At 44.5% G+C, this 20,335-nt stretch overlaps 1 long non-coding RNA gene across 3 annotated transcripts; it reads left to right on the plus strand.

Moving 5' to 3' along the window:
- Positions 1-15,440: 15,440 nt before the first annotated feature.
- LOC310893809 lies at positions 15,441-19,839 on the plus strand. 3 transcript variants are annotated; one of them, XR_014579324.1, is made up of 4 exons: positions 15,441-16,045; positions 16,333-16,998; positions 17,967-18,166; positions 19,356-19,839. It is a non-coding gene; the product is annotated as an uncharacterized lncRNA (long non-coding RNA). The 3 variants fall into 3 exon arrangements; XR_014579325.1 differs by having other exon boundaries at positions 15,441-15,658; positions 15,925-16,045; positions 16,333-18,166; XR_014579323.1 differs by having other exon boundaries at positions 16,333-18,166.
- The last annotated feature ends 496 nt before the right edge of the window (positions 19,840-20,335 follow it).

The raw sequence follows: 20,335 nt of genomic DNA on the forward strand, positions 1-20,335 counted from the left end.
GGCCACGGCAGCCTGAGTTTAATTACGAACTTTGGCTTATAGCGATCTCGTTGTCTAGAGTCTGTGGTTACTCGGTGTATCAGTTTCATAAACTTGCCTGCCTGCCCTCTGTGACTCAGTTAATAATAATTAAATGATTCTTTAACAATGCTGGGTGCATTTCCAGCTATTTTTCAATATACATTAATAATGCTGGTGAACTTCCAAAATTCCTGGGGTCTGGGTTGCTGAAATATACCCACACTGATGGGTCTGATTCTCTGTTCCCTTGGGCACTCATTTACTGGTATTTAAATGCAAAGTAGGTGTAAATGAGTGGAGAATGCTGATATTGGTAGTATTTTCACTTAATGGTGCTCGGGTTTGTGAACCTGGTCCAATACCCCTTGGTGTTGCAGAAGCAGCAGGCTTCGCTAGGCTCTGGAGGAGACTAGGCACGACTGTGCAAGGAGAGGCAGGGAGGCGCTAGAAGTTATCCAAAACTCCTCCAAAGCTCTCACCTTGCTGACTCTGTGGAATTAGGCAAGTGTCTCTGAGAGCAGGCTCCTGTGCAGTGCTGTACCCTACCAGAAGGGAAAGCGATCAGACACGACATTTCTGACGGTAGCTGGGCAACATCTGTCTCCTCTCATATCCACACTCTAATAGCCCAAATATGCAGAACAAACCTAGCAGGGGATTTGTCTTGAACGGGCCTTTGCAAAGGCAACAACCCGTGGTTGCACTGTTTTTTGGTAATTGCAGACTCTGAGCCATAAGGTTCAAAAATAAAACAATAAAACAATAAATTCCTAGACTCCTAAAACTGGGAGGTAACAACACAAACGATCATCTGGTCTGATCCCCTGCATCACACAAGTCAGAGGACCCCACCCAGTGATTCCAGGGGCAAGATTTAAATACCAAGACAATATACTTTTTTTTTTTTTAAAAAAAAAAAAAAGAATGGCCTTGGTTTAATGAGTTTACCTCATTAGCTAGTAAATTAATTCTACTCCAGGCTGAAAACGTATGCTTTATTTCTAGCCCTGGCTAGATCTAGTGAGTCATCTGGTTTATTTTAGATATCTGCTTTACGATGGTGTGAACGCATCCCGTAGCACCAATGATTTTGCTGGCAAGATCCCCACTGACCATAAGGGGAGCTGAGTGAGGTTAGTTCAGACAGACAGACCTCCACCACATTTAGCCACATCAAAGCCAGCCAGTATGGGAGCTTTACCTTTCAGCTCTTGGATCATGTAATGGTCAGTTCTGTTTGTTAGGTTAAGGATACTTCTGCTGCTAGAGAGCCTCCTTCTGTATTTCCATACAGCATTTTGGAAGGTATCCACAGGTCACTGGGAAAGTTTGGTGTGACCACACAAAAGCTAGCTAGATATCTGGCTTAATTACCCATCTGTGCTCATCCACGGGCACCAAGGTGCAGGTCCTCAAAGGAAAGGGGTCATCCAACTTTTTTACTCATATGGCAACCAATAGGTATGGGAGATGTACCCCACTATGTTAGAAGTAATCACTGTTTGGCTGTTAAAATCAGTATGAGTTAGTCCCCTGGACTGTAGATATGCCGTCTTTGAAGGGTCTAGTGACTCAGTTGCTATAACGATAAGCAGTAGTACAAAGTCCTGAAAAGACACTGAGCTAATCTTCCTTGCAGCCTTCAGACGGTGGGCTTCTTGCAATCTGCTTCTTCAGTAGAGGAGGACTGTTAGCCACTGCTAGAATTATGAAAAAGCCCTTCTATTTTGGGGCCAATATTATTCAAATGCTGTGTAATTCATGTTTGTTGTACTCCCTGTAGGATAATTTACCCCTTCAAAAGTTTTCAGCTCCTTAAAGTCAGTGGAAACTAAAGATGATGTTCAACTTGTCTGCTTTAGAGTAGGACAAATTGTACTTCACTGATGGCACTAACCAGAATTCCATGGCCTATAAAGGGAAGGAGTCCTAGAGGACTCCCTCTGATCCAGATGGCTTTATTTCACGTATTTACGCTTGGCCAGATGAATACTGTATGAAGTCTTCTCTACCTTTTATATGAAAAAAGCTCATCCAAAATCTCTTTCAAGCGTAGCTAGAACAGACAACACAGCCTCTGTCAGTAGGACTCAGAATCAGCATCCAGGATGAGCCTCATGTTTCTGCAGGATATTTCTCCTTTGCTTTCACATCTAGTAAGACATGGAACAAAGTCTGACTGCTCTCTTCCATATTATTTTTTCTAGCCTATCTGATTCCACAATGCCGCAAACTGGGTGTAAAATTTCCTGTGTCCCAGGCTTTTCAATGAGTCTATTCTTCCATGCCAAGAAACTACCCAATGCCTATGGGAAGTATAAGCAGAGGATCACTTCTACTGCTTGCCATCTCCAGAAATATTTTTAACAATGGTTGATTTAACTTTTTTTTGGAAAATAGTGTGTCTTTCCGTGGACTTGAGGGGGCTTTGGATCAAGACCAGAAGGGTGTCTACATCCACCTATGAATCCAGTAGCATGGACACTGGGTATGTATGTTTTAATTCATCTATTTTCAAAGACAACATGCTATTCTGCTTCCAATATATTTGGTAATGGGATGATACTGATGCTGGAGGCCAGGCTGTTAGCGTAGCTCCATTAGGAGACTACCCACAGATGAAGATGTGGACATGCGTTGCAATTTCCTTGCTGAGCGGTGTGTGCATTTCTAATCCACATTTGCTGTGCTTTGAAGCTACACCTTGGTGCCCTGGGATCCAGCCAGACAATAGGAGGTGATGAATCAGCACCCAAACTAAAATCCAAAAGTCCAGATGCTCAGCTGGCATGAAATGGCAGCTTCCCATTGAAGTCAGTGGAAATGGGCTGAATTATATCAGCTGAGGGATTGGCTGTAGGGGTTTTAGGTGAATTATCCTCCATTTTCTCAAGACATTAACAGGCTGAAGCAGGTAAGTAATCCTTGACATATAGTGCCTGGATGCAGAGAACACCTTTTGCCTTGATGTTAGGTTTTAATACACCCAAACCTTGGCTTTGCAGGCTAACACACTAGAGGGGATCTAAAGGAATCATCCTTCATTATCAGAGTCATCCCATTATTGAAATAGCTCCAATGATTCTTTACAATTACAATGCCTAATTTGCCCTCTGAGCAAAAATGATATTAACACCAGTGACGTGCTCAGCCCTTTTTCCACCTGCAAATGTTTGGGGTAATCATTGCAGGTGCTTCTTTATAAAATGAAGCAACTGCCTTTAAATATTTCAATTATTTTTATTAGATTCCACTGTTTTGCAAACCTCATTGGCTGCTAGCCAGTCCTCAACCTATTCCCCTGTCTTTTAGTGGCTTAATATTGAAAAGGATTCGCCTTGCCCTTAGACTGGATGTGTTTGTACAAGTGAACTGTCTGTTGATAGAAACAGATGTGCAAACCCCAGATTTCTTACATGTTTGGTCCATGTGAGTCCTGAAAAAAAAAAAAGAGAGATACTCCCCAGCCAATAACCTGATATAAGGACTACTCTACAGGAGTGATGCTGCTGGGTGCAGAGTGCTTGATCCGCTAGAGCAACGCTGATCTACGTTGCTTCTGCAGCGGGTTTAAAGGTGTACAGGATGGCCAGCTGGTAGGAGATCCTGAAACAAAGCGGTGTCATGTGGAAGGAGAGGTTTAATTTGGTTCTTTGAATGTCCTGGAGTAGTCCTCTTTGCTTGACACTGTCTTCATTGAAAGGTGGAATCAGATGGAGGCAACTGGACCAGACACAGAAGGGGATGTTGCTTTAGGGTCTGTCACCAAGCCTCTAACAAACCTGCCACTGCCACCATCTCCAGTAAGAACTCTGTTTAGATCATTTTTGGAGGCTTACACAGCAAAACCTATGTTATGTAGTTACATGACTCTTCATTTTTCCTACCCTCCTTTCCTCTTCTCTGCAGAGAAGCATGGCTACCTGGGGATATTACCTGGAATATCTTTACCAGAGCAACATTTGTACATCCTTTTCCTCACAGTAGCCAAAGTTCTCTGTATATATAACCCTCTCCCCTTCCTTTTTCTGAAGCAGAGCTGTTTCCCTCCACACCCACATCCTTCAGAGACATGGAGCGGTCAAGGAGGCCCTAAAACAGCAGATCTTATTGGTTATGAAGGATGTCTTTTCCTCGTTAGTAGCTAGACACTGGGGGAGATGTGTCTGGGGCTGGTTTTGTGGCCTTTCTCATGGAAAACACAGCTCACGAGGCTGCAGATCACGATGGCTCCATTTGCTAAGGCCAACTGAACAGCTCCCTTGCTGGAGTCTCTGGAAACTGGTCCCGTTCCCTGTTGGTCATACGACCCTCCTCCAGTGTCACCAGCAGGATGAGAAGGATGAGATATGGTGTAAGGAAACCCCTCAGCCTCCCTTTAGCACTCCAGCAGCCCAGGGCTGGCTTGCCAGACTGTTTGCAGCCCTGGTGTTGGGGCTGATGCCCACCCAGCCCATCTGGCCCACCTCAGGGGAGGTGAGACAGCCATCGCCTCCCCTTCTTCTGCCAACACTTTCCCCCTTCACCAAGCTGCTAATTGCAATTCACAAGGAGGTGCTTGCTAGCACCTTTCACCACCTTTACCTTCTTGCAGGGAAATTGCAGGACTTTATTGGCCCGGGAACAGACATTCAGACTTCAAAAGGAATCCTGTGTGAGTCTGTCTTTGGAGGAGGGGGACCCGCTCTGGGGCTCAGAAAGTGAGCACAGCACGTGGCTTGCAGATCCTGCACAGGACCCCCAGAAATGTGGTGGCTCACAGTGCTAGGACTGCTAACCTGCTGCGGGATTTAGCTGAAAGTGGCCAATGAGCTTGAAAATTCACGGGGAAAAGGAGGTGCTGGCTTTTGTGGCTTAAGATCATGGATAATAGCCTGTGGACAGTCAACATGTTTGGCTACATCTGTCCAGGTAGATGGAGCCAGAGGTGTGGGATGCATGAGCTCCCACATCAGGATTCTCTGCTATCGGTGTCAAAGCTGGCAGGTTGGGGCTGGTGCACACAACTGCTGTGTTTAGTTCGCCGGCTTTCCAGATTGTTCAAAGAACCGAAAAACTGTCAAAAACACTTTGCTTTGAGCTGAATGCAATGCTGCGTTTGACCCCGAAACTTTTGTGTTGTCTCTAAACTCTGCTTAAATCATTTTAATTACATAATATTTATTTATTTATTTGGGGTGAAAAACACCAAATGAAAAAAAAAAAATTCAAGATGTTTGACTTTTTGAGAGATTCCCCCTCCTCCCTGAAAACCTTTTGGTTAAATCAGCATAATTTCCCCCACAAAACCTTCTTGGATGAATCCAGGCAGTGTTGCTTCTCTGTGATCACTTCTCCCAGTTTGCAGACAGAGGAGTAAAGGCACCAGAAGATCAGAGGCTTGATTGCTCATCATACTGAAGCACCAGCGCACCCCTCACCAACACAGTGTCTGCATCCTCACGCCTGCCTGGTGAAGCAGCATGGATTAGCTCTGCTGCTCAAAGGGAAGGATGAGTTGCACACAAGAATTATACATGTCTATACTGAACTTACAATAAATCTGATCCCCTTAAGTCTGTGCCTATCAGCTGGGATTTGAGACCTCAGATGTGAGGTCCATGCTGAGCAGCAAGGCTGTTGGATCTTCATTTCCGTCTCTCCCTTATCCTGTACATCTTTAGCCAGGAATTTGTTTTCCTGAAACGGACATTTCCTCCCCAGCACCCTGGATGTTATCCATAATGCGGGGGCTTTTCCTTGGGATGTGAAGCGGCTGCTGGGAATGAGGATTAACTTGGGATGAGTTCTGCGCTGCCACATCAAAAGGAAGGCTGCACTTGCAGCTGGCAGGTGGGAGTAGAGAAGGACCCCAATGAAGCTGGGATGTCTCTGAGGTTGTGTGTTGAGGTGTGCTGAGCTGTGGGAACAGACACAGAGCTCTTCCCATGGGACCTGAGCAGGGTACCCAGCTCTGCAGAGCCTCCCTCCAGATGGGTGCCTCTGCTTGCCACACTGTGGGCTTCTCTGAGTACTGCCCGGGGCTCTGATCTTCTACAGGAGCAACGTCAAAGGTGTTTGGGTATCTAAATCCCTTAGACTCCCCAAACAAGAGAAAAAGAAATCCAGCTTTGGCTTTGTCCCAAGTAGAAGAACCTCATGGTGTGGAAAGTGCAAAGTAGTAATGCTTGACTTTTCTCTGGCATGGCCCAAATGATGCCTATGGCCCGGAACTAGATAAAGGGCATTTTAGCCTCACCTGCTGCTCACCCTGGAGGAGCTTGGACCCAGTGTGAATCAACTTTTGGGTAGATGAATGACAGCAGCATGGTTCATGCCTTATTGACCTGGGATCCTTCTCATACACGCAGCCTAGAGCCAAGGGTCTCACCGCTGGCAACTCTCCCCAGGCCATGTGCAGATGAGGGCACTAAATAACCCCCCTTATACAAACAGGGAAAAGAGAGGCACGGAGTAGTGTCTTGAGCTTCCTCCTGCTTTCCCAGCTGTAGGACCAACCCTGTGAACAGCCATCACAAATCCTACTTGGCTGCTCTACCTGGCAGACAGTGTCATGGGATGTCCACGATGTCTGTGTGATGCTGTGCTCTGGGACCCCTTTGCTGTAGGAAATGGGTAACCTTTGTATTCAAAATGCAATTAATGTGGCTGGTTGGCCGAAACACAAAGCCACTCCTCAGGCAGAAATCACGGCTTTTCATTCTTTTTGAAGACTGGACAATGTTAATGGCAGGTCAGATTCATGAACTACAGCTTGCTTCTCCTGGCTGGGCTAGCCCAACATTTGCCAGCAGCACCTGAAAACACATCTTTCTTCCCCACTTTGCAGGCACAGCTCCCTATGCAATTCACAGTCCAGCCCTAATTTCAACCTCAACATTTTTTTTTCTTTTTCTGCTGCTTCATAAGGTAAAAATGCCTGTCCAGAATTTCCATTTAAATCTAATCAGTTGCTACATGGGCCCGTCATCTTTGCTTGGAAATGCACGGGACGTGTCCATACAGCTCTACAGAAATATATACTCCCTACACCCTCTCCACCCCTGCTTCCCACCTTCCCCCCTCCCCAAACTATGACTCATCTTAAGGCAGAAGGTTAATTTAGGTTAATTATCTTCCTGGTTAGCAGTGCATACATGTCCTGAGCAGCAATAAAGGTTTGACACCCCTCCTGCTGCTGCAAATCAATTTTCTTCCTCATTTACTGTAAATGGAAAGGAGCCAGGTTCTCTGGCATCAAAGTAAACATTTCTCTGCATGAAACTCAACTTGTGAACCTGGTAATTTCAGATTTGCTTATAACATGCGCATTTGCCAAGAAAAAAAGAAAAGCAGCTGTTTGATGTCTCCAAAAACTAGAATTAGCCCTGCAGATCAAACATCAGTTTGCCTGCTGCTTTAATAATGGAAGGATCCAGTTGCATTTAGCACGGGGATATCATTACACTATGTACGGTGCTTACATATAAGCTAACCCCTAATTCCCCTACTTAGCAACTAGTGCATATTATTATTATTTACTCTTTAAGTTGTAGTCCCAGCCATGATCTGAGTCCCGTGGTGTTGGGTGCTCTGCAGACATGCACAAAAGGAGAGCCCCTGCCCCAAAGAGCTCCCAATCTAAACAGACAGAGAAGACAACAAAGGACGTGTTCTGCCCCCAGGGAAGAGGAGCATGAAGGGACATGCAAATACCCCAAATGGAGTTTATAACAGAAGCAAGAACAAGACGCTCGTGGTTAGAATCCTAATGTAGTCAGCTGCCTCTCCTGGAGGTGGATATTTTTAAAAGGTGGGAGTGAGTTCCCCTGACTTTAGCTCCCGGAAATTTAGGCTTTTCATCTAAGCCAATCATTCAGGCTGTCTCCATAGCCAATGGAGACAAGTCAGCACCTCTGGAGGCTCATTCAACATCTACTCTGTAAGTGGGGCCTTCTTCCCACTGGCCACAGAGAATGGGGACAGATTCACTTGTCTGAGCTGAGACTTCAGAACCCTTTGAGATGCCTTCATCTATGACACCTAGATATCTATGACAGCCAGAAAATGTTGGCAGCCATGGCACAGGACCTATCAGAGACCCCACACTGGTGGACCTGGTAGAGGCCAGGTGGGATACAAAGGGCATCTCAAGTGACCTGACTCCTGGATGACCAGATAAGACTAAACATTTTGTGCAGGAGGTGAATCCCTAACCTAGTTCTGAACCCTAAGTACAGAATTCTAGGATATAGGGTATTATCCCCCACAGGTAGGTGTCCCTTTCCAGTAGGGGTAGGAAGCAGGTGATTCAAGAAGATATGAGAAGACTGGTGGTCTTGTTGATCAAGACAAGCATTGCTCACTAGAGATACATGTTCTGTTCCAAGATATTCTGTGTCACCTCAACATTGCCTTTTCTTCCATGTTTTGGGAAAAATGTTCCTTGTTTTCATCTTGCAAGCTGATGAAAGCCTCTGCTCAGGGCTAACACAGGGCTAACACAGTGCTCTAAAAGCTTTACAGGAAAAAGCCTACAAAACTTCAAGTCTTCCTTCAAAGTACAACACCAACTAGATATTGCTGCTTTGTGATCATAGACTCAAGATGCTGACTGCTTTCAGCCTTGGTCCAAGAGCACAACATCCTTGTCTTAATCTTGTCTCCCATCCATGAACAACAGCTGGTACCAGGGTAAGATTTAAAATATATTTCTAATCCAAGTGAACACATACACCTCTCACATTCGTACAATGTGTCAAATGGCCAACTCTGTCCCGGCCAGCCTGAATTTTTTGTGATTCCATGACTGAAGGCAGGAAGTTTTGGAAAATGACCTGATCAAGACTGATTCTGTCATTGTGGGACCTGTGCTGAAATTTCGTAGAAAACAGAGAGAATTATTTGTTGTGATACATGTTCATATTTCGAAAGAAAGGACTGGAACAATGAAAAGCAAAATCAGCTTGCAAAGCTTCCAAATACTTGTATTTGTTTGTAAGTAGTGATGAAAAAGTAGCTGGTAAGTATCACTGGGGAGGGCCACTGAAAATCTGATGGAGACAAACACTGGACCCTCTTAGGTTTGATGATGGACAAAAAGGTATTAGCTCTATTTTCTCTATTTTGATCAAGCTGTTAGTCAAACCTGGCCTTCTGAAGTTTTCAATTTCTCCAAGCAAGGTGGTCTTTGATCTTTGATAGTGCAAGATGAGTAGGTGTCTGACCTTTCTATACCTGGATCTGCCATTGTGTCTGTATGGTCTGAATGGGTTTGGCAGCTTTCTGCAGGAACTGCTGCTCCTTCTGTCTTGTGTCCCCATGAAGAATGGAGTGTTTCTTTCCCATACCTCAACAGAGTTGTACAAGAAATATGTTCATTTGGGCTCAGCAGTGCCCCAGGTAAGTGATGCATCCACAGTAGGTTTCTCATGGAATTCTGCCTAACTTGTGAGGAGAGAGAAGTGAGATTAAATTTAAAATTAACTTTGTCCCAAAATGTGAAAGCTGAAGAGAATAATTATTAGCGCATATATGAGACTTTTTAAGAGTCATGAACTTTCAGATTTTAGAACTTGAATTGCTCCAGGACGGCTGCTCACAAAACATTCATTTCATCCCATTTGGAAAGGAAAAGCCCAAATCCGTCTATATTTAATTTCATTCAGTTTATGAATCTGGTTGATGGATCTTAGAGATTGGGACTGAAGCATTACTTACTCTAAGGAAGGATATGATTAGCAGACAAAGCAATGTCACAGAAACACAATGTTCCTGAGAAGGGCAATTTATTACAGGAATCTATAATTCATCACAATGAATCACATTTCCTCTCTGACAGTGAGAAGCAAGAAAATCCCTTTTCATGCAGTAGCTCAAAGACTGTGATAAGACCAAGCCAATTAGGAACCTCCTTGAAGGGAAGTTGTATTTAAGGTAGAGCTGATTTTGCTTAGGGCAGAGAGATGGAGTAGATTTCTCAAAGTTCCTTCCAGCAGGACTGTCTGTGCCTCTAGAATTTTTTAGAACTCCAAGAGGAACACAAGAATATATCACAATGCTAGCTCTGGATTCTTTACATAAGAAATTAAAATATATTTGGTGTTTTTTTCATGTCTTTATATGTGGCTCCTTTTTCTTGATGAGAATGGAGCTGTCAGGTCAACACTGCCCATACTGCTAGCTGTTCTGTTGGTGTTGCAAATAGAAAATACAAAAGCATTTATTTTATTTGTCATTACTAAAACACTGAACAGTGAAGTAAAAGCTGAAAATGTCAAAACAGTAACTGGTAAAGAGCAGCATTTGTACCTTGTCCTGATACAGTGCTTGTATGGGGTCATATACAGGTGTGCACACAAACTCATACACACTTGCATACAACATCATCTCATTTCATTACTTTTCTGAGCTTTTCTTTGACAACCCCGTAGAACAAAAATAAATAAACACACCAGTTGGGATGAGGTACATCTTCACCTTGACTGGTCTTTACTAGAGAGTTCTGTCTCCCTCTCTTTAACGATAGTTTCTCCTTCTGGTTGTGATTCCAACCTTGCATACACAGTCGAACTGAACTGTTTGTGTCCTACCTGGGCTGGTTTCTAAAATGTGAGATCACACTGGTTTCTGTGTCATCTGGGCAACTATAATAACCCTGCCTGAGAGGAACAGGAGCCACAGAAGACTATGGTCCCAGGATCTCCACACTGCAAAGCAGAACCTTGGAGCTGAAGAAGCAACTCACTCATTGATGGTACCAGAAACTATTTTTCTCATGCGTGGACCAGACACTAGAGAGGGTTGGAACACCTGTTTCCAGCCATTAAACGTGATTCCACCGCTTAATTTCCTATTCACTCCACGGCTGGCATTGGTGTATCTCATTTCACTCAGCTTTCACTAAACCATCTCCCTGAAGGATCTATATGGCAGATAGTGGTGGCATTATTTTCACCTGAGTGCTCAGTTTCTGCATCTGGTACTCACCTCTGTAAACCTTTTGAAGCCCAAGTATGAGAAATGATTGGTTGATGCCACAGCTCAACTGTGCAAGAAGATGATGGACAAAGGTTCTACCATTGGCTAAGAGGTTCGTGAACCACAGGCAGCTGGAAGCTGAGCTGGGACATGCTTATGTTGCCTTTTCAAACCTTTGTACTACAGTAGCCTCTCAATTCTTAACAAAACAAAGTCCCCACTGTGCTAGGTTTAGTGCAGGAACATAAACTCTGCATTTGTGCGTGGGCCATGGGCTGTTCTTCGGTCCTGAGGACAAATAACACAACCCAGCTTGCAGCAAAAATCCCTTTCCCCTGAAAACAGAGTGTTTGCATTCAACCTGCCCTCCTCTGTCTTCTGACCTGAGCCAGCCACTGTCTGGGACAGTGAGAGCATGAACCAGGCAAACCAGTGCCAGGTGCCATGCTAAAAAAAAAATCATCATTTCATATGTTATCCTTAAAAATATGTCTTCTTTGGCTTAGTAGTTTGCTAGCTGAAGGGGAAAAGTTCCTGCCTGAAAGAGCTCGTGATGAAGTTGATGAAGAGTGGGAGGAAGGAAGCTGTGTTATCGCTGTGTGCAGCTGGGCTTGGGACAGGTAAATGCCACATGACTTGTCAGAGCATTGATTTCAGACTTGCAAACTGCAACACTGTCAACTGTGCAGGTGAAAATCATGAAAATTAGAGATCTGCATATTCTCATCTGATTTCACTTCCCTTAGTATCTTAGAGCATCTGGGATCACATTTAAATCCATTTCTTCTCAACCACAAAAGGCAGCAACCTGCCTATTTTTAATGAAGCTGTCATTATCGCAGGACTCAGGGAGCTAAGGCTTGCTCAAAGAAAACACTGAAAAAAGTCAGAGAATCTGAATTTGCCTCCTGATTGAACAACTCTGCTATGGTGCAATTGATCCCAAAGTTTCTCACTCTGTCCCCTTAGTGTTGCAATCTCTACTTCCGTTTTCCAGATTTCTACTACTTTTTCTACAATTCCTTGGCTGGAATTTATCTGCCCAAGCCTAACCATCTAAAGTCAGCCAGATAAACTGCTCTTTAATGGTGCTTATTTCTCTCTCTTGACCTCGAGAGGATTCTTGTGTGGGTAGCTCACATCTGAAGTGAGCTGAAATGAATCCCGTCCCTGCTGCCTGCACTCATCTGGCTTGTGCGAGCTTGAATATCAGACTTGTTCAGCTCTGTATGATTGCGCTGTTCCCAAGCAGCTGGAATCCACAGATCATCAGAGTCCTAGAAAGTGAAATACAACACTTAACTCAAGAAATCAAAGTTTAGGTTGTAGGAGCAGAGCATTCTCCCTTGGGTTATGGCGTATGCAGATCTGGTAACACCACGGTCCCTTGTGCATGTGCAGCAAATCAGTGGATACAGCCAAGCAATTGCCTTTTTTTTTTTCCTTTTTTTTTTTTTTTGCTGAGAAGGCAAGTTTTGCTTCAGGATTACTTATGCATACAGCTTGCTCTCTACATGGCTATAAACACTAATTTGGAGACCCACACCAAGCCAAACACTTGTTTATGAGATGTTTATGAGACGGAGGCCAAGTAGGTGTTTATGAGGCAGTGGTAGTGCCAAAGCCAAATAGCACCTCTAAGCGATGACTGGCACAGTACCATCTCTTCGGGCTCAGCTGCAGAGGAGAGCTTATTGAATTCCCTGGTGCTTCTGATGAAGCACTCCTTGCAATTAACCCAGCAGGGGGATGGATGGGGAAGAAACTGTGTTCTGGCAGTGCAGAGCAGGAGACTCTGCTAAGAAGTCTGTAAAATCTGTGCGAGAAGAAAAGCTCAGGACTCAGCGCCGCCGAGTCTCAGTCCTTCTTCATTACTCTGCAAGCCTGAAAGTACAGCTTTTTGACTGTCCTTACAGTTTGGACTCATGTAAGAGTTGCAGTGCTGTTTCAGACCTTTCCCCTTTGGAGACCTGAGGCCTCATCCCCTTGGAATTTAAGGGCTTGTGTGTTCCTAACATTTAATTTTAAAATATGGCATAAATTTGAACCGTTTACTTGCACAGGTATCAAATTCTTCATTGTTCTGTGGAGATTTGATGAAGTTTCTAGACACAAAAGCTACGTGACTGGGGTCCATCAGAACATTTAAGGGAGAAAGACTTTTAATCAGTAGCTGCCTTTCATCAGAAATCTAGATATTCTGGATAGACTCTTGTCTAAACTTTATTCTTCAACCCTATACTGAATGATCTTCTCTGGTTCTAGTCGTAAACCTCTTATTTTTCAGACCAGCAGATCTGTTTCTTTTAAGCTTTCTCATAGATATTTTTCAATCACTTTTTCTGAACACTTTCCTCTCTCTAATCTGAAACTTTTCCCACTTGTCTACATCTTTCTTAGCACTGGGTCTCAGGAAATAATTTTTAGACAAGAAAATCTCTCTCCTAGTTATTCTCCTCCCCAGCCTTTGTAGCTCCCCAGTGTCTGTGAGTATCTCATAGTATCTCAAAAATGACACTAAGGGAGAATCATTTCAAGAAGAGTCTCGATGTATGGAGTCTTTTCCCCTTTCTTTACAAATCCAAACACCTCACTTGCTTGGTTTTGTGTCTGAGGTCTGCACTGTGGTCTTTGGGCAGGTGAGATGCAGTCTGGAAGGTCCTTGGTACAATTACTGTTGCTGGGATGCAGGTCAAGAATCTAGTTGCTCAAGGGGGAACCTCATTTTAGTTTTCTGTGTTAAGCTTTTGTGCCAATGTTGAGGTTCCAGCTGGAGCAGATTGCTTCCGAGAAGGCTCTGACAGGGGAGTGACTACTTCCAAACTTCCCAAAATTAGGAATGGTAGATTCTGGCACAGGAGTTGAAGGTGGTGGGTGGAAAGTGACTGACAGAGAGGTTGAAGAAATGTCATTTCACAGCCTGAAGTGATGTTCTGTCATCAGAAAAAGGCTGCGGGAGGCAGGAACCTCCCTGAGTCCTGGACAGGGATCCTGCCACAGACATGGGTGGTACTTGCTCCAGAGACAGAGCCCACATCTTCCCTCCTCTGTCCTCACTAGAACTGGCCCTGTGTGGCACACTCACTAAAACACAGCAGGATCACATCCCTGCTGAACCAACATACCCTACCAAATGCACATCTGTGGGGCAAAGCACAGACCCTCAGTGAGTCACATCATGTAATTCTGGAAGGGGGTCTGATGTTATGATCAGTATATGTGATAAGAATACGAATTTTGGTAAAAATCATCAGTTTAAAAATGAGCACAGAAAAGAAGAGATACTGGTAACTGTCTTGTAATAATAGTGCAGCTCATGCAATAGCAATAAGAAACTTCCTTTATATAACAGAACATGCAGACGTCAGCAACACAGCATCACCCCTAGCTATTTAGATGCTGGATGTTTATTTACACAGCAAAAAGCCACGTGGGAAGGTGTTTAGTCTGCAGTTAGTGAAAACCTGTGGCCTTATTTAGAAGAAAGACGTTACCAAGATAAACACAGCTGGTGCTGTGGCACAAGAACGTGATTGGGGGGAAAAAAAAAGGCAAAGATGACAAGCCAGCATCTTCTCAACCCTTGGTTAAAGGCCGTTGGCCTTGGAGTCATAATTCACCTCAAAGACACAAGAACAAAACCCTAATTGTTCCCTCCCACCATGTTGAGATCTGAAAGCCTAGATATCGTGGTGGCTACTGCAGGAAATCCTCTGTCAGGTGGTGAGATGGAGCTTTTGTTGGGCGGCAGGTATGTGGAAGCCAGCTGCGGGTGTGCGCGAGGCTAGGTGTGTGTGCAGTGCCTCCCTCGCTGCCCCCCGAGCTGCAGCCTATTTGCAATTACAGCCCCGGTGTGCCCTTAATAAAGCAGAGGTTGGCTCATTATTCACATAATCACCTGGAAAATGTGCTTCTCAGGCTTGTTCTTTGCTGTATCAAAGCCCCGTTTCTGTACCTCTCCCTTTGTGCCCCCCCTCTCCCCTGTTTGCCCCTGTGAAGGGACCAGGGATGGTTCGCACTGTAGCCCTTGCCTGTGATTAACGTGCTGACCTAGCAATTATTCACATCTGGATGGGTCTTTGTTCTACTTTGAAGTCTCTCAATGACTTGTCTTTCCCCCCACCTGTCTTCATTTTCCCCTCCGCTCCCCGCATCCCACCTCCTCCCTCTCCACCTTCTCTATTACTCCTCAGAAGTGTCAGTGGGCCCAAAATGAAATACAGGAGGGCCCAGAAATTCCTCCCTAATGGGTCCAGGTGAGCTTGGAGTGGGAAAGGGAAGGCCTAGACCTTGAAGATGACCTTTCCAAAGTGCTTAACTCAATAACAGTGTGCAACCCTGCCTCTCCCCCTCCCTAGGCCCTTGTTTATAATTGACAATGTGGAGATGGACTGGGGGCTCTTTCTTCTCTCCAAGTGTGTGAGATCTTTTAATCTCAACCAAAAAAAAAAAAAAAAGAAAAAAAAGAAACAAAGGGCCAGGTGATGGAAGAGATAGGGTAATTGGTTAGCCACAGAGTGAGGCTGGGGAGCTGTGATTCCTTCTGTGGCAGGAGAAGAGCATCTTGAACAGCATCTCTTCTCACAAGTCTTCTTTTGTACAGCAGGAGAGGAGGAGGGGATGCCTCCCTCTTGCACATTCTTACATCCAGCTACGGAGGCACATTCACCAGCAACTGGTTAAGAAGAAAGATTAAGGGTTGTGGGGCTTGGGGGAGTGGGAAGTCCCTTTGCTTTGAGGAGATTAACTTTCGAGACGAAGTAAAACACAAGGCGATAGTCTTTCAAAACTGCCTTCCAGCCGTGACAGGCAATGGTTAGATTAATTAGATTACGAATGCTCTTTTATATTTGGCAGATGGGTTGGGACAAGGTGGGGCAGGGGGCTGGGAGACAAATACTTCATTATTTTTTTTCACTACTGCTATTCTCTAATGCAACACAGGTGCTCCCGGTGTGCTGCAAAAGTCCCGGTCAGCAAAAGTCCTTCCAAGGGGTTTAGTGGACTTGGGAAACCAAGGCTGGAGTCTCACTGCTGAGGAGCTTATGGAGAAAAACTGTCCCTGGTATCAAATGAAGGGATGGGTTTGGGGGATGGACAGTTATCAGTAGCAATGATAGATACAGAAATATGAAATGTCAGAGGTAGTGTGACTAATGTTAGATTTTTTTCCTTTATGTAGGTGTTAAGTGAAATAAGTAATTAGTAAGTTATGTTACCCGAGAAATAACATTCAAAGGAGCCGGCACCCATTTCTAGCACAGAGCATGAAAAATATTTCGTTGAAACATCGGGTTTAAATTTACATATCATTTTTACGTCCATTTTTCTTTCTTTTTTTTTTTTCCCAAGACTTTCTGGAAGTAAGATGGGAAATTTGCACTTTGTTCCTGTGGGCATTGGAAATAGTAGGGACAGAAAAAAGCACTGGCTGAAGAGACATCTGGAGTAGAGCAATACAAAATGTGGTGTGAAGAGACAAATTAACAAATGTCTTACAAGGTAGTCCTGTAGTTCTTGAAGCTATCCTAATGAATCATTTTAACCATCTTGAGACATTAAAAAAATTCATGTCAAATAAGATACCTTACTCTCCTATTATATCAAATAGATAGAACCAGACGTCTCTAATGATGTGTCTTGGAACTTCAGATGGGATGATATACTTAGGTTTGTTCTCCTTAATTGCCCATGAAGGAAGCCAAATACAACCTGCTGTCACTATTAAATCCTGAGCAACAGCTGAGCCACCACAGATTTTTTAAAGCATTTACAACTTTTCACAAACTTGAAGATGTTCCCATCGAAAACATGCTGTTTGTTGGGCATGAGCTCTTAGCTACAAGGAGTTTTGCAGATATTGATTAACACTCCAAGATGTGGGATGTCCACTGATGCTGCTATGGAGCTGAAAGGTCATGAGGTCTCCACAGTCCTGTTCCATGAAACCCAGCATCCAGGATCTGAGTTTTCCTCCAGGCTCAAGGCTGCTCAGAATCATTCAGCTGGATCCTTTTGGTAAGGGCAGTCAGGGTTGGGGGGGCACAGCATAGTGTAAGCTGCTATGGATGGAGTTAGGTAGGCCTAAGTGTAGGCCTCATTGTATCATAAGTATGTGCAAACTGGGAAACAGCCAGACTTTGCAAGGACAGTATTAGGCTGAAATGCTAAAAAACTCAGTGACTTGCAGCAATAAAAAAACAAGTTAATGAGAATAAGAAGCTGGAGATCCAACTAGCTCCAAGTAGGCCTGAAGCTTTAACCAAAAATACTTGCACAGAGGAGCTCTGACTAATGCTCAAGATGTTTGTGACACTGAATGCGCACAATTGCTGCATGGCAAGTGTGCGTGTAGGAAGCGTGAGAACTTGTGTAACCAAACTAGAGGACATCTAATACAGTGGGGAAGGGCATATTCTGTAGTTTAAGGAACCTACAGCTGGGAGAACTTGGCAGATTGGTGTTGGAGGGTTGCACTTACAGCTGTGTCTGTGAGAGGAGCAGAACTCCTACAATAAAATAAAGTTTTCTGTTTCAAGCCCTGTGGAGCTGTAGGCACCTTTTAAAGAAAGACACTGATGGAGCCACTTGTCACTTCAGTGGGAGCCTCTCTAGAGTGCATTACCTGCGTGTGTGTATCAGCTCTAGCACCTCCACCTGCCTAGGCCTTATTGGTCTCTGGTGGGATGAAAGGATCTATTGGAAATATCGCTCTGGACTGGTTGTACCAAGAGTGTGAAACTTTCCAGAATTCCGTGTGCCTATGGACCATGAGGTTTTTCCCTCTGGTATCAGACTTAGATGCATCCAAAGAGAACTGTGGCTCAATGGTGGGCAGGCTGTGGTGGGGAGCACCAAGGCCCCATGATGCAGCAATGGGTCAACAGCCGCTCCCATCTCTACCTGAAAAATCCTTGGGTGGAACCATACTTGAACTGCTCTGAGACACTGTTTTTTAAAGACCCTGGCTTATTTGAACCCTACAGTGAAGGAGAAGATTGAGGAAATACACTCTGGTCCCTGCTCCCTGCTCCTGGCCTGGTTGTTGCTGCCACCTCTCTTGGACGCTGGCCCGTCCCAGCCAGGTACACCACACTCTGGAGTGGACAGACACCATGAGGGTGATGGACTGAACAACATCTTCATCTTCCAGCTCCTTTAGCCTGTCATTTTGCCTCTGCTAGGTGTAAGTATCACCAGGGATGGGCCTAGAAAGCTTTTCCTAGCAGCACAGAGAAATGTTTGTCCAGCATAATGCCCCATCTGCCTATTTACAAGTCCTGAATGCTATTCATATTCAGTCCTGTGTTTGTCTCAGGGCCATATACTTCATATACTGATAGTTTTATTACATTCCTGTGAACTGAGTTGTACAGAGAGCTATGTAAAAATGTGAGTGAAAGGAAGACAACAGGGTAAAATATGAATACCGAAGAATTTTGACTGGGGAACTGAACCTTATGGATGTTTGTTCCTCCTACTGTGGGCTCTGGTCAGAGCAGCTGACTGAATGGGGCACGTGGGTTTCTTTGGAATTCAGCTGGCACCTCCCCACCCCGAATCGTCATTCCATGCCAGACCAGCCAGATTGCCCAAAGTAACCCTGAGCACGTCACAGGAGTGAATCAGTTGATATAACTTGATTATGACTGGGTAGATTACTCTGCTTTTTAAATTATTATTATTATTATTATTATTATTTTTCTTCTTGAACTCTTTGTTTTTAATATTAAACCAGTTTGCTGGTATCCTGTGATGACACAACCCTCTCTGTTGACTTTTTCTCTTAATTATACAGGGATTACTGTAGAATTAAAGGTGCATTTATAAGGCTTTTAGAAGGAGCCTACTCCCTGTCACTGGCCCTGAAGATGAACCAATATAGTGACTTTTATCTCCTTCCCAACCAATGCAACAAGCCTCTTTTCTCTCGAGCTTCTAAACCTGCCCATAAAATAACCCCCTGACCCCCCTCCTCCCTCCCTACACTCCTTCCTCCCGGTTTTCTTCCTGTAATAGGTCTGAAGAGGTTGAAAGGTGCTGAACTCTTGTGTGGGGAATTCAACTTTAAAGCCCCTGAACTTTTGGATTCCCTGAGGGGTGCAGGAGGAAGGAGGAGGAAGGGGTGGTGTCTTGTGCTTTAGCACCGTGACCTAACTGATACATCTCATGTACATGTCATGTCAAATGTCATCTCTAGGGCTGGGAGTACTCTGGATAACCTGTCTGGTCAGTAGGGGTGACTGAAAATACTTAGCTGCGAGCCATTGCTTTGAGAAAGCCTTGCTTTTTATACTTCCTTCACCATTTATTTATGGGTTGGGGATTTTTTTTTTTCTCTCCTTGCAAAAAATCCATCAACTGTCTTTTCACAGACTGCAGAACTTTGATGAGCAGCAAATGGCAGCTGCAAAATAAGAAAGAAGCAGTGAACTTCATTACCAGCAGTTTTGGGGGGCAGAAATCAGAAACAGTGCCCAAGAATGACAGCTGATGACAGCTCGGTCGCTTTTGCTTGGCTGGGGCTCATCAAAGAGGAAGACACTTGGCTGGGACCCCACACAGGAGCTTCAACCCTGCTTCGTGAGAAGCCACGCAGCGGTACTAGCCACATGGCCATCTGCGCCTCTCACTCCCAGCCCTCCTCCCCGCTTCCCTCTGCCTTTTAGCCTCTTACCACCTTTCCCGAGGAAACTCCTGTTGATTTTCCAAAGGAAAGTGTTTAAAGGTGCCCTTGCTGCAGCTTTCCCAGGAGAGCGAGTGCTTCCTGCTCAAGGGCTCTTCGATCTGCTGGGGAAGCACCCAAAAAACAAGCAGTGGGGGATGAAAAACAGATTAATTCAGAGTAGAAATAAGGCAGAGTTGGTGTTTTTCAGACCACCTGCTTCTCTCTAGCAGCTCAGAAAAGCCTTGTCAGCTCAGATAAATGTCCAGTTTTTAAACAGGTGAGGTTTGGGATGTCCTTAAACAGACAGGTAAAAGATGCTGCAGTGAAGCCCAAGGACATCCAAAGACATAGCCTGACAGAGGGGTCCTTTGGCTTGTGTTGTGCTGGAGAGCAAAATAAATACACATTTCAGCCCCTCAGCCCCTTTCTGAACTTCATTGTTTTTTCTCTCAGCCATCACTGCCTGCTGAGTCCTCCTCTGCACCTATGGTGCAAACAATGGCAAAACAAATCAGTGCAAAGCAAGAATTATTTACTGAGAATCTTCCTACTGCCTTAGTTTCCTATTTACACTTCGTGTGCCTCTTTCTTGTATTATTTTTATTTCCTTTTTTCTCTCTCTTTTTTTTTTTTTTTTCCTTCCCCTAATGATAGTACCTTTAGGCCAAGTATCTTCACCTAGATCTA

The sequence above is a fragment of the Anser anser genome, assembly GCF_964211835.1.
Source record: "Anser anser genome assembly, chromosome: 2".
Taxonomy (NCBI): Eukaryota; Metazoa; Chordata; class Aves; order Anseriformes; family Anatidae; genus Anser; species Anser anser.